Here is a 13,398-nt window from a genome sequence, read left to right on the forward strand (position 1 = left end):
CACACCAATGTGTTGGTACTCTTTATCATATGTCCCTGTAGGAATCTGAGACAAGAGAAGTAAATATTTCAATTATCTATGATAGGGTAACAGAGATAAAGATGCCATCCCCTTTGTCAAATGGTAGAGGTTTTCCAGACCTAAGAATCTAGGTGGATTCGGATTGAAGAATATTAATAAATTTGGTATAGCTCTCATAGAAAAGAGTCTCTGGAGAATGATTACAGCTATTGGGTTATGGAAGCAAGTTATGCAAGCTAAATATATAGCCCCCTGCCATGGACGAATGGATAAGATTTCCCCATAAGTCCAAAAAAATATCTTCCTTCTATGGAAGTAACTAGTGTTGGATTTCCTTCATGGGGGAAACTACTTTTACTATAAACTAGTAAAAGGAAGTGTTATGTTGGGTATGGACACTTGGGTTATTGTGAAAGGAAAAACATACTCTCCAATTAGCTATTATTATAGTTAAGAAAACAAGACATCTTCTCTCCTGCAGATGCAACAACCCTTAGATACACTTCTTTTGCAGCAAGGATGAGCATTTTCTTCATTTGGATCCAAATCTAGCTTAGAAATGGGACCTATTTACTCTGAACTTTTAAATAAATTTTATTAGATTGTCTAAGGACAAAGATTTTGTGGTTTAGTCAAAGAATCTAATTGGAAATATATACACAAAAAAACAGATTATATCACAAGTTTTCTTAAGGAGCTACCTTAAGTTCGCTAGTGGTGGACACTAATTTGGAATATTAATTCCCCGTCCTAAGTCAAAAATCTAGTTTTGGCTTCCCTTGTCAAACAAGGCCCTCACATGGGATGTTCTCCAAAGAAGGCCCTGGAAAAGGCCTAGATTTTTTCCCCTTTGCAAATCTAATGAAAAAACAACATGGCATATCCATTTGGATTCTACTTTCATAAAAGAAGTCTGGAAGGATCTCCCTACCTCTCATAGATAGAAAAGGTAAATAGGAATGATCCTCACAAGTTGACATTTCCAATTGTTGAATGGAGGACCTATCTATGTCAAGTCACAAATCAAAGGGGATTTGGATCACCAAAAATAATATCATCCTTAAGGGTGAGACTTATTCTCCCACTTAAGTCTTTCATAAAATCTATCAATACAAGCTAGGTCTCAGATGATTAAGACAGAGACCCTTTGGGGCTTTTCAATGGTGCTAGTAAGCAGATTTTTAATTGAGCTAGTAAGGAGAGTTCAAAAGTCTATGGAGCTAAGGGTGTGATATATTTTTTTGATGCTCATTTTGTTACTTTCAAGTTGGTTCTTGGGAGAAATTCTAACAAGTAGTTAGAGAGCAGAGCTTTAGAAGAGCTTCTTAAAATTGTTTTGCACAAAATCTATCTTTTTCCAGCTCTTAAGTAAGTGACTCTTCAAAAGATAAATTTATCAAACATCACCTTCAGTCATATTTACAGGCACCATAGCATGGATGTAGACAACCTACCAAAATAGGGAATTAATGTCACTGAAAGTCTCCTGGATCTCTATAATCACACAAACAAAGAATCCATCCCTAATAATCCCAAACTCTTCATATATTATGATCTCTCTATGTTTACCATTCCAGTAGATTGTCTTCTCATGACAATCTCTATGGATTTTTCCTTACATCGATTGATTTCCTAGATAGTATTTCTTATATAGGCTCTTTTGCTTTAAGTTGGTCAAGGGTCTTTTTTGTTAGTAAATACATTTTGTACAAGGATCTTTGTGGATAGTATGGTCTTGCTACTCCTATGCACGATAACGCATACAAAACATAACCTTTTTCACCTCACTATAAAGTCACAAGTGTTTCTTTGGTAAAAAATATCACATATTTTGGTAATATTTAATTGGCTTGTACTAATATTGGCCCCCTTCCTCATCTCCAAACATACAGGAAATCCATATTATCATCTTTAGTAAACCATTATATTGTAACTTTCAAATCATATCTTCTTGCATAATTTTCGGACTAGATGTCTCAAGAATTTGTATGTTCACATAATCTATTGTTTGCATTTTTGTCATACTGGGGATTGACTTTCAAGGCCCATTATGTGGACAAACTTCATAGGTGACATTTCAATTAGTTCAATTGGGTTTCTTTACAAATGACACTGCATAGTTAAATTTCCCTTTCACGAGATGTTCGAGCGATAATAATTTGGACAATGATTGGTGGTGTCTCCAATAAGACAATCACACTGGTGATAATTGTTGAACCATAAAGTAATTCATCCATGTTGCGTTAAATAATCTAGACATTCGAGATTGCAAAGTAAATGAATTTATATTTATTTGGAGTTTAAATATCAAAAACCTTCCAATCGAAGCTGGAAAGATCCAAATCCCAATACCCAAATATGAGATTTCATATCTTCCATAATTATCTTTTTCTTACATTTGTATTAGTGTTGAAATGAGAAGCGACCTCGGATCTATATGTCAGTTCAATACACAAATAATGTCTTTTCTCCTCCTACTGTTACTCCATTAAACTGTACTACTACGTATTTTTTCCATAGTGTGAGGCCTTCCATATCTGCTAGTGATTACTCTAATCATACAAACTCCTCTTTAGATAATAATTCATGATGTCAACATCTATTATTTATAGTAGAAAACATACATCCTAATCTCAAAAGAATTATTTTTATATAACCAGAAGTGGATGGATAAAGAAGTTAAGTGAAAAGATAAGAACTCTTTGTGAATATTGAATAATAATATAGAAAGAATTAATCAATTCCCACACCTCAACAAGATGAAAAAAATTGTTGCAAGATACATGAGGGTACAATGAATCATGTATATACAGTTATTTAAGTATTTCAAAATAAAAATCCTCACTTAAGGAGATACCTACATTAGCAGATCCATTTGCAAATGAAATATGGTCACCAAAAATTCCTCCAATATAAATTCCCTACAGGTAAAAATACCCAGCTTCAACACAAATACCCTCCTGATAGCCACTAAAAATCATACCATGGGCACCTTGTCAACATCACCTATTTCCTAGATTGTTCCAGCTCTTGTTATAGTTGGTTCTACTCCACACAACGTGTTTCAAGTTGTTGAAGTTGAAACAAGTAAGCTTTGTGGTAGACACACAAAATCTATCAGATAATGGTAGCTCAAGGGATTATACATGCAATGGGAAAGAATAAAGGAATGTTGATGAAATTTGACATGGTTCTCTCTAAAAAGTGCTTATATCTTTTTTCTTTTCTTAAGGTTGACAAAGTGGGTCAGAATTTGTTTTTGCTTAAAATCATTTCCAGTGCTAATTAATCGGTATCTTGGAAACACATTCCAAATTAAGGCAAGTGGCATACCTATAAAGTAGATACCAACGTAAACTATTAGAACTTAACATATGTAATATATTGTCATGCACAAATAAACAAAATGCCTACTACAATGATTTCAATAGAGTCCAATTTTAAACTAGCATATACGATGATACAATGATACACCAAAAAAACCTATTAGAGTGCACAAGATTAACACTAACATATCTAGATAAAACAAGTTTGGAGTAGGGGTACTGTGGACATTTGATAACAAATATTAAAAGGTTTAGTTCTTACAAAATTATTTAATTCACTGAAATAGGTTTAAACACATGTTAAAAATAAAACTTTTCTCCAAAGGAGCATAGATTATCATAACACTATCTACATAAAGCCTCAATATATGCACTTATCCCTTGTATTCCAATATATTAATATATTTATAAACATAGAAAAAAGAGCTTCGTCCCCTAAGGAACATAGGTTATTATAATACTCTATATAAAGCTTCAATATATATAACAATGATAGGAATTGTGATATTTGATACTTACAATGAATTTGGCATCCCAAAAGTGGACCAATACCTTTGTACAAACTGCAATCATTGAGGAAACATGGTAAAGTTTCATGAGTACTACATGAAAGTTTATTCAAAATTGATAGAAAATATGTAAGAAAGGGAGAAAAACTCACCCAAGAACTCCTTCTAATCTAACAAAATTTGGAATCCCATCAGATAATCCTCTAGCAAAGCCGAGTATATTTTACTCTAAATTTTACAGCCTCAAAAGGAAAAAGGGAAATATCAACAATAAATTTTGTAGATGAAGATCCCGCCAAGTAGATCAATGTCTTGTATTTGCTAGTATACTCAGGCCCTACAATGTCTGAGAAGTACTTCTTAAAGAACTCATAAAAGCCAAACTTGCAAGCACCCTGAGCACTATATCCAAGAAGAGTTGGCACCCAACCTTTGAATAAACCATTTGCTCCTTGTTCTTTAAGAAAAACACCGAAACCAATGGAGATTCTCTTGTACTTCATAGGGTCAATCTAAAAGTAACAACAAAAAACACAAAAGGGATGTAAAAAAATTAGTTAGGAAAGGATAAAACATTGAAGTCAATAAAAGAACTTGGAAGATTAGAAATCATATATTCCATTTTCGAGGAAAATTTATTTTGGTCAAAAACTATTTCTATAATCATGTCAAACTATTAAATAAGCTTGAGAATAAGGTTCATCTTTTGTAGGACACAGAAAATTCATAGTCTCGCTTGCAATAATTTTTTGGTCACAAAAAATATTCACTTGCCTGAAAATGATGCCAAAATGACATGTAGTCTATTTTATTTTCTAATTTATACCTTCATGTGTTCAAGAATAATATATTAAGGTAAGCCGCAAGGCTTGTCGAGCATCCATGTCATCCAAGTCCTCAATGACAACCAAGAAGATTCATGATCCAAATGGGGATCCTCTGTTTCAGAAGCCTTGCTAGAAAATTAGAATGCCTATTTTCCCAACAAGTATATCATGTGTATGTTCACTGCTTCTTGTGTTAAGAGATTTTAATCTTTTAGAGATTATATTTCCCCACAGAAAATAGTTTACATAATTAGAGTCTTGTCAGGAATTAATGGGAACACAAACAAAAAACTTCTTCAGTTGTTAAGAAATACATGCATTCAACCATTGGGATTTCAAGAAAATATAGAACTGGATGAAGAAACTTTTAGACTTTGATATATCCCCCAGTTGAAAATCATATTTCAAGCATGTACAAATTCTAGAACTAGTTGTAGAAACCATTTCTCACTATGAATTTAACAAAACCCCATCTTAATAGGTGCAATTTAATGTATACAAATGTAGAATGTAAGTAAATTTTTGTTGTTAAAAGCTAGATTTAGCGTAGGTGGTTATGAAGAGAAGTTGTTATCCCCCGCACCCCAAGTGAATTCAAATCCCACCATGTTTTCCCCCATGGGCCTATTAGGACTCGAAAGGTACCAACAATATTACTCTCTCTTAAGTGCTTGGGAGTGGGATGATATGCTTGCAAAATGTTGTCAATTAGGTCTAGCTTGGATGGTTAAAAGGAGAAATTGTTTATACCACTCCCCCCAAACCCACTTCCAAAATCCAAGTTGAATGCACAAGCAGTTTCACTTTCTTACATTATTGAAGGTGGGATGAGATCTTTCATCACATTTATTAGCCAAAGGGCTTAGCTCAACTAGTTGTCACCAATGTTGTTGGGCGTTTTTCTAGTTTTGTACCAACAACTATCGAGTTGAAATAACCCTAGGTTAGGTGTAGTGATATAAGTCAACAGGTTTACTAGCAACACCATACAAAAATGTGGGGAAACATACCTTGAGTTTCCATACAAGGTTTTCCTTAGGGGAAAAATGTCTCAGAGTCATGTCCCCAATCAAACAATGTTGCACGAGACCACCCTCCCCCCCTCGCCCCCCCACCCAAGAAAAAACCTGCGTACCCTGCATTCCCATGTTTCAGATACTTGTGGACCCTTAGAAAACGTCCCTAAATTTTTGGGGACTTCATTGGGGATTCAGGGACTTGCTGGCCATCCCCAAGATATTCCAAGAATATTTTAGGGCCATTCTGAACATATTTTAGAGATGCTTTTGGCAGATTTCAAGGGTTTTCTGGGCAGATATCAGGGATGTTCTGGGAAAATTTTAGGAATAATCCAAGCATATATCTTAAGTTTTGACAACCATGGACTTTGATAATTTAACATTATGATCATTTTTCCCATCCATTATTTTTACATTGTGTTAAATCAATATCTACTGTAAAAATTGCAACTCGAAACATGGGTTTTGTACGATGGGGTTTAATTTGGGTTTGTGGTGATCTAGATATTGAATGTTCAATGGAAAAATCACAAGAAAAAAAGCCTCCATGTCAAGAAAACAAAAAACGTATTGTTTCAAAACCCTAAATACTAAATCTTCTATTTATTTATCTTGTTCTTTCTCATTTTTCAGATCATCTCATCCTTTACGTATTGTACATGGGTTTCCATGACTCATTCAAATTCAATGCTTCCACCACCCCAACCTCAAACACTATGAAAACAATCATATAGGACTTGGATTGGGTATTAAATGTTTGAATAAATTCCTATTCAATCCCCTTTTTAATCTGAAATATAAATTTATTAATTTAATCTCTTTATAGAACCAAATTATTTTATAGATGTTTTCAACACAAAAATATCAATTTTTAAAACCTATGGAGAAGGGAATGTGTTTTATGTTTAACATAATCACCATTAACAAGAAATGTGAGGAAGAAAACTGCTATAAATATTTTTCTCTATCTAAAATATCCTTCATGGACCTTCTTGCAAATTTAAAATAGTTAACTTAAGTCTCCTAAAGCTAAAGCACATGTCTAGCATGAAATAATTAAAAATAGTTACACTGATTTTTCCTAAAGATATCTCTTGTGTCCAACGACCAATAATAGAATATCATTCAACACTTTTTTAAATTGCTTGAGATATTTCATAATTGGCAAGTGCAAGGGTTGTGCATAATCCTAATGGTATATTTTGTTATTCTTACAATCTTGAAACAACTACCAATGTTATATATATATATATATATATATATATATATATATATATATATATATATATATATATATATATATATATATATATATATATATATAGATATAGATATAGATAGATAGATAGATAGATATTCCCCAACCCTCCATCTCTTGAAATTTTTTTGGGTTTACTCTCACCATCCTGGGACACATCCCCATGTCCCCACCATTCCCTCATCCCAAGGACCAATGCATCATAGGCTATATGTGACGTTAATACTTGATGTCCCTACCAAGTCAAGCATACTAGAGTATACACTAACAATTTACGTTACTTACACTTTTCGACAACAATGAAGTATCAAGGAATTTCCCCTGCATAGTTTCATGGGACAAATAATACGTGCACACACACACAGAGCGTAGAAGATGCTTAAATTTTTTTTCAAGGTTTCCCATGCAAACAAATATCATTTAACAAATTGGCAGATGCAGATGAGACATCTAAATAAAATATAATTGAAAATTGCAAGGTGCTTAACAAAGTTTTTAAGAAATTCAAAGTTGCATACAAAGTATTAAAAAGACCAGCTGTTTTCACCACAAATTTCAACAAACATCGAAATGGATGAAAAAAATTTACCCGAGTGTCCATTTAAAAAAATCAAACTCAACAAACAAGAAGATGGAAAAATTTGGATTTAAACAGATAGTATGAATCTTAATAGATAATTTAATGGATATCCAGAATGATTTTTTTTTTACTAAGATAAAAGAATCAAAATGGATAATTGGAAACTGAAAATACAACTTTAATAGAAGCATACATAACTAGAATAAATATTGAGTCTGCCTAGTCGGGTGGTTGAGATAGGGAATCCCAATGCAAAAGAATAGAGTTCAAAGCTCAACGATATTAGAATGCTATTCGAGATGGGTTGGCCAAAGCGTTTAAGAAATTCCAAGCTGCATAGAAATTATTAAAAAGACCAGATGCTCAAAATAGATTCAAATGACACCAGGATTGATAGAAAGGAATTACTTAAGTGTCTAGATGATCATATCCAACTCAAAAAACAAGTAGATGACAAAATCCAAATTAAAGCATATGCTAAAAACCTTAACAGGTGCTTTAGTGGATGCTTACAAGCTTGGAAAGGGCTTACTAAGTTGAAGAATCAAAACAGATAATTGGAAAAGTTTAACAATAAACAGGGAAAATTTTAAAGATGGGAAATTATCTTGAAGTTTAAAAACATTGGCAAATCTCACTAGTTTCTAATATAAAAACTATAAAATGTTTATTGATATATTTGTAAAACTATCCAAATTTATAATGATTTTATATATATCCTCTATATAATGTAGGTGATTTTAAAGGTAAAATAATCTTATATCGTAAAATTTGAACAAATCATTTTTAGAAAAAATGGAAATTGACGAATATTGCTTTTGGAAAAATCATGGAAGATTAGCCCACCTGCTAATATTAGCCCCTAAAATTTTCGATGACAATAAATATATAAGAAAAATAAAAATAAATAAATAACTTAAACAAATAGTCTATGTAATTAAAACAAATCATAAATCCACCCTAACCAAGAGGTTGGGATGGGACGTCATCATGCAAAAGTATTCCAGATTCAAGCCCAGGCGAGCTTAGACCCCAATATGAGATGGATTCCTAAAGCTTTTAAGAAATTTCAAGATGCATAGAAATTACTAAAAAGGGTATATATCATCTCACACATATCAACAAACATCGAGATGGATATAAATGAATTAGTGTCTAGATAAGAAAATCAAACTCAACAGACAAAAAAATGGGCAAGCGCTACATCAAAGCATATGCTCAGAATCATAGAAAAAAGTTTAGTAGATGCACACAAGATTCAAAACGATTTTCCTAAGATAAAAGAATCACAACAAATAATCAAAAACCCAAAATAAAAATAAATAGATGGCTATACAACTAAAACAAATCTCGAATATGCCTGATTGAGCGGTATGTCAACATGTAGAAATCTCAGGTTCAAACACTGGCAGGCTTAGAGAACCATTCAATATGGATTACCCAAGATTTACTAGGCATCCATGCTCACGCGGACCATATTAAGGTTGACATGGTTCATAGCTAGGACATGTACTAACAAAATCATTTCAAAATAAATTAATACAAATCTTGGATTGCTAAACCAATATAGATCTCAGATTACCTAAGATTGTATGTTGCTAGCTGTTGAAGGCATTGATCATGCAAGGAAGAGGTCAAAAGTTCAAATGAAATGGAAATCTCTACCTCAATGTTAAAGTGGAATTTACTGTGTTAATGCAAATTTGGATTCAAATCTCTCTGTGGATAATCAATAACAATTATCTGTTAAAGCTATATGAAAAACAAGCAACTCCCAGCGGATCAATCAAACACAACTATCAACTAAAACAACATGAAAAACAAAAATAACAAGAAACAGATCCTACCAGAGGATTTAAGACTTTACCACATAGCTTACCAACTATAAATAAGGGAAAAGACTAAAACTGATTTAACAGATACCCAACTACATGAAATTGATTTGGTCCTCCACAGGATGAAAAAAATTGATCTCGAGAAGTATCCTGATGCTTAAAAATATTTTATTTTTTAAAATGCCAATGTGGGCAAAATAGATTTTTTTCTTTTAAACCCAACGTGCATATTTTATTCAATGAGATCTAGATGGGTTACGCCTGTATGCGTGATACCACAACTAAGAATTCCACCCATGGTGCATGTTGCATAGAAGGCCGAGGAATACATGGTGATTCTCCTCGGCTCCCTCGGCACAAGCACAAAAGATTTCTTGGAATCATTAGCATTGGAACTTACATTTTCTACAAAACACATGGTGTTGTTGAGATTCGATAGAGAGTTTGTTACTGTTTAGGAGAGTCTCTGGTACAAATGAGCCTCCTTTGATATGCCTCAACGAAGACGAAGATGGCAAGTAAAGAAAGATTGGAATCATATATTGAGTGCCTTTCTCAAACATTGACATGGCCATGGATTTGATCGATCGATGTGTAACGTGGCTATATCAAATGCACGAGAGAGAAAGATGGTTTCCTCTACATTCCTTCCAACGGCCCTGTCTTTGGCTAGGTTTTTGAGAAGGGCTTCAGATTACCTCTTCTAACTTTTAATTATTATTAATATTCTTATTTTATTTTTATTGAAGAATATTGTAAGATTCTCCTCTCTTTTTTTCGAGGGGAGGTGGGGGGCGGTTTTCATGTGTTGTATTTAAAATTTATTTCTCCTTGGTGAGGGGCTACCCATGATTCATTCATGGGCCTATCATCCTTTGTTTCAAATCTCATGGTCAATTCTCTCTCTCAAGGAACTATGGGGATTGGTTTATAATGGGTGAAATTCTATCGTCAACGTTCTCCCTGTTATGGTGGGACTCTATTCATTCATAAAGGGTGAAATTATATGGCCAATGCTCTCCTTGTTGTGGTGAGACTTCATTGGTTAATAAGGGGTGAAATTATATGGTCAATACACTCCCTATTGTGGTGGAACTCCATCCATAAGATGTGTAACATGTTTATTAGGAATTCAAATTTTAATGTGGAATAGTATCACTTTTTTTAATAATAATTAAGATTTTAAATAATGCATAACCATTTTTATTAATTGATTTGAATATATTTTTATTAAAATTACTTAGAAAGAATAAATAAAGATAGACTTTGGACGTAATCTAACTTATATATGAAATGACCTCTTTAAGAGCACTTTTCTAGTTAATTTTAATCAAAATCTAGCACATAATTTTTAAAAATTGAGTTTAAGTTGTTTAATCCGTAGTATTTGAGTACCCAAAGGGTCTTTTAGGGTGTTGAATCCATTTATGCTTTAAAAAAAGCATTATAAACAACAAAAAATTACAATTTTAATTGAGATTATATCATCAGATTTTGGTGAAAATATCATTTTGTATATAATTTAGACTACTATAATTTGTATTTGTATTTATTTTTGGATGGCATGTACGAAGGGCATTATTCATGATTTCAAATAAAAACATGAAACAAATTTTACATGGGATTTTGGAGAATGCTTAAATAATTAGGCTAAGCTTATACTTTTTTTTAAAGTTTACTTGTAACTAAATTGAGAATAAGGAATTTAATAGTTATTAGGAACTCAAGTTTAATAATTAACGTAATATTATTGAATTTATTTTATTTGATAATAAGATTTCCTCTTTTAAAAAATCTTGTTTTTTCAAATGCTTTGATTTCAAAATTGCCAAGATGTCTAAGGAAACAAGACCACATTTTTTTTAGAGGTTGTTAAGAAAAAAATAGGTGTTGTTTTACCATCGATCCTATAATATAGCTCATTCTTTAATCATGAAATGTATCCTCTCATTAAATTAACATTATGCCACATTGTCAAGATTTCTGGATTACATATAAGGTTGAGGGACATGATATGACGTGTGCATAAATTGTTTGCATGCTCACTCCTAACCTTTGAATGTCCCTCGGAAATTATGTTGAGGTTTATTATTACAATGGTGGGATAATGGAAATTGCATTGGATGCACACTCTTTTGGTTGGAGTAAGGACACTATTCTCGTAAGAACCCTCATTTCTTTGTAGATTATCTACTAAAAATTTTCCACAATAGATTTTCATTCAAGTTATCTTACTTTGGTTATTGGGATTTGGATTTTATGTGATGAATTTTATTATTGGCTTCTATATTTTTTTTGTGTCCTTGGCATTAATGGTCTTGTTTTCTCTTGGGTTTCATAGTGTCTGTGATATTGTTCCTATGGGTAATTTTGATTCCTTTTCTAGGGTTTTTGGCAATTTCTCCTTATCTCTTTGGGTCCTTTCGTGCTAGATTACCACTCGTTGAATGGGAAAGTAATGAGGTGCATCTAACATCCTAACTCAATTCCACTTCAAATGAAATTTGGTAGTCCTATTTAGTCAATTTTTTCTTGGATTATAAAGAGGCCCAAGACTTTTAGAGATCCCTCAGTAAAGCTGAAAATAAAATTCAGAGTAATAGGACTTCCATATTCTCAATTACTTCAAAGGTTCATGAGAAGGAACACTAGTGTCCCTACCCAGAATTCCACAATTTTGATTATTCTAGCACAACATAAACAACAAATTGACTCTCTAGAAGTAGAGTGAAATATGATTAGAAATTTGGCTCTCAATTTAAGTAAAAGCTCTTAGTCAACAACCTCAAATTTTAGGATGTCTAAAAAATTGGTTAGTGAGGCCTAAAGACCAAAAGGGAGAGGAAGGATTGCTTTCCCATGGAATAAATATTTACAGATGCAAAGGTCACTCCTTTTCAATTTTGCAATTGTTATAGTTTTGTATTCTATGAAACATGAAAAAGTTTAGTTAGGATAATTCTGCTTCGATTGTTGAATGGGTGAGAGTTTGTTGTTTTAAACACAATATGGAAGTAAGGAGGGATTTCTACTAAATGAAATCAATATTTACAGATGAGGAATTTTGTTATAACTATGAGTGTAATCTTCACACCTCAACACACTTATATGTATCATTAATGGATTAGTTATCATGTCTAAGGCTATCCTTCGATCATTTATTATCAATTGTTGTAATACTAGGGAGAGGAAAAGGCCAACCTATTAAAATATTTGATGCATACTTGGACACAAAAGAGGATGCTAATGTGGGTTGCAATGGTAGGTGAAAGATATGGCACAAATTGTGGCGCAGAAAAAGTGGATGTAACAGAGAACACAAAAAAAACCATGCAAACTTGGATGCAAAAAAAGGTGCAAAAAGTGATGTAAGGAATGGATGCAAGCATGGGTGCAACAGATGAAACAAAATTGGATACAAAAAATGGATGAAATGGAAGTAGATACAAAATCAAATGAAAACCGCAATGCATAAACCAGACACATAAGTGTACGCAAAAAAAATATACAATATTTCATGCAAATTTTGCATGCAAAATAGGATATGAACAGAGATGCAAAATTGGAAGCAAACGTGGGTACAATAGTAAGTTCAAAACATGGCACAAATTGTGGCACAACAAAAGTGGATGTAATGATATATGAAAAGAAAAAAAGCAAGCATAGAGGAAGTAAAGATGCAAAAAGTGATGCAAAAGTGGACGTAAGCATGGGTGTAATAGTGGATGCCAAATTTGATGCAAAAGTAGATGCAATAAAATTTAATGCAAAAGTAGATGCAATAAAATTTAATGCAAAATTAGATGCAAAACAAGACACAAAACTTGATGAAAATCCTAATGCAAAATTGGATGAAAAAAGGGATGCAAAAATAGATGTAAAAGTCGATGAAAACCTAGATGCAAATGAGGATGCAAACATGGATGCAAAATTAGAAGAAAAAATGTGTGCAAAGGGAGCTGCCAAACTAGGTGCAAATTGTGGTACAACAAAATTAAATGCAATAGTGGGCACAACAATAGA

At 32.7% G+C, this 13,398-nt stretch overlaps 1 pseudogene; it reads right to left on the reverse strand.

Annotated features, from left to right (window-relative positions):
- LOC149166886 (mitochondrial phosphate carrier protein 3, mitochondrial-like) overlaps nt 1-9,950 on the reverse strand; it is a 50,770-nt pseudogene extending 40,820 nt beyond the window's left edge.
- Nucleotides 9,951-13,398: the final 3,448 nt, after the last annotated feature.

The sequence above is a fragment of the Pinus tabuliformis genome, chromosome 5_1, assembly GCF_031772625.1.
Source record: "Pinus tabuliformis cultivar Carrire ecotype Pingquan chromosome 5_1, CPIR1, whole genome shotgun sequence".
Lineage (NCBI taxonomy): Eukaryota > Viridiplantae > Streptophyta > Pinopsida > Pinales > Pinaceae > Pinus > Pinus tabuliformis.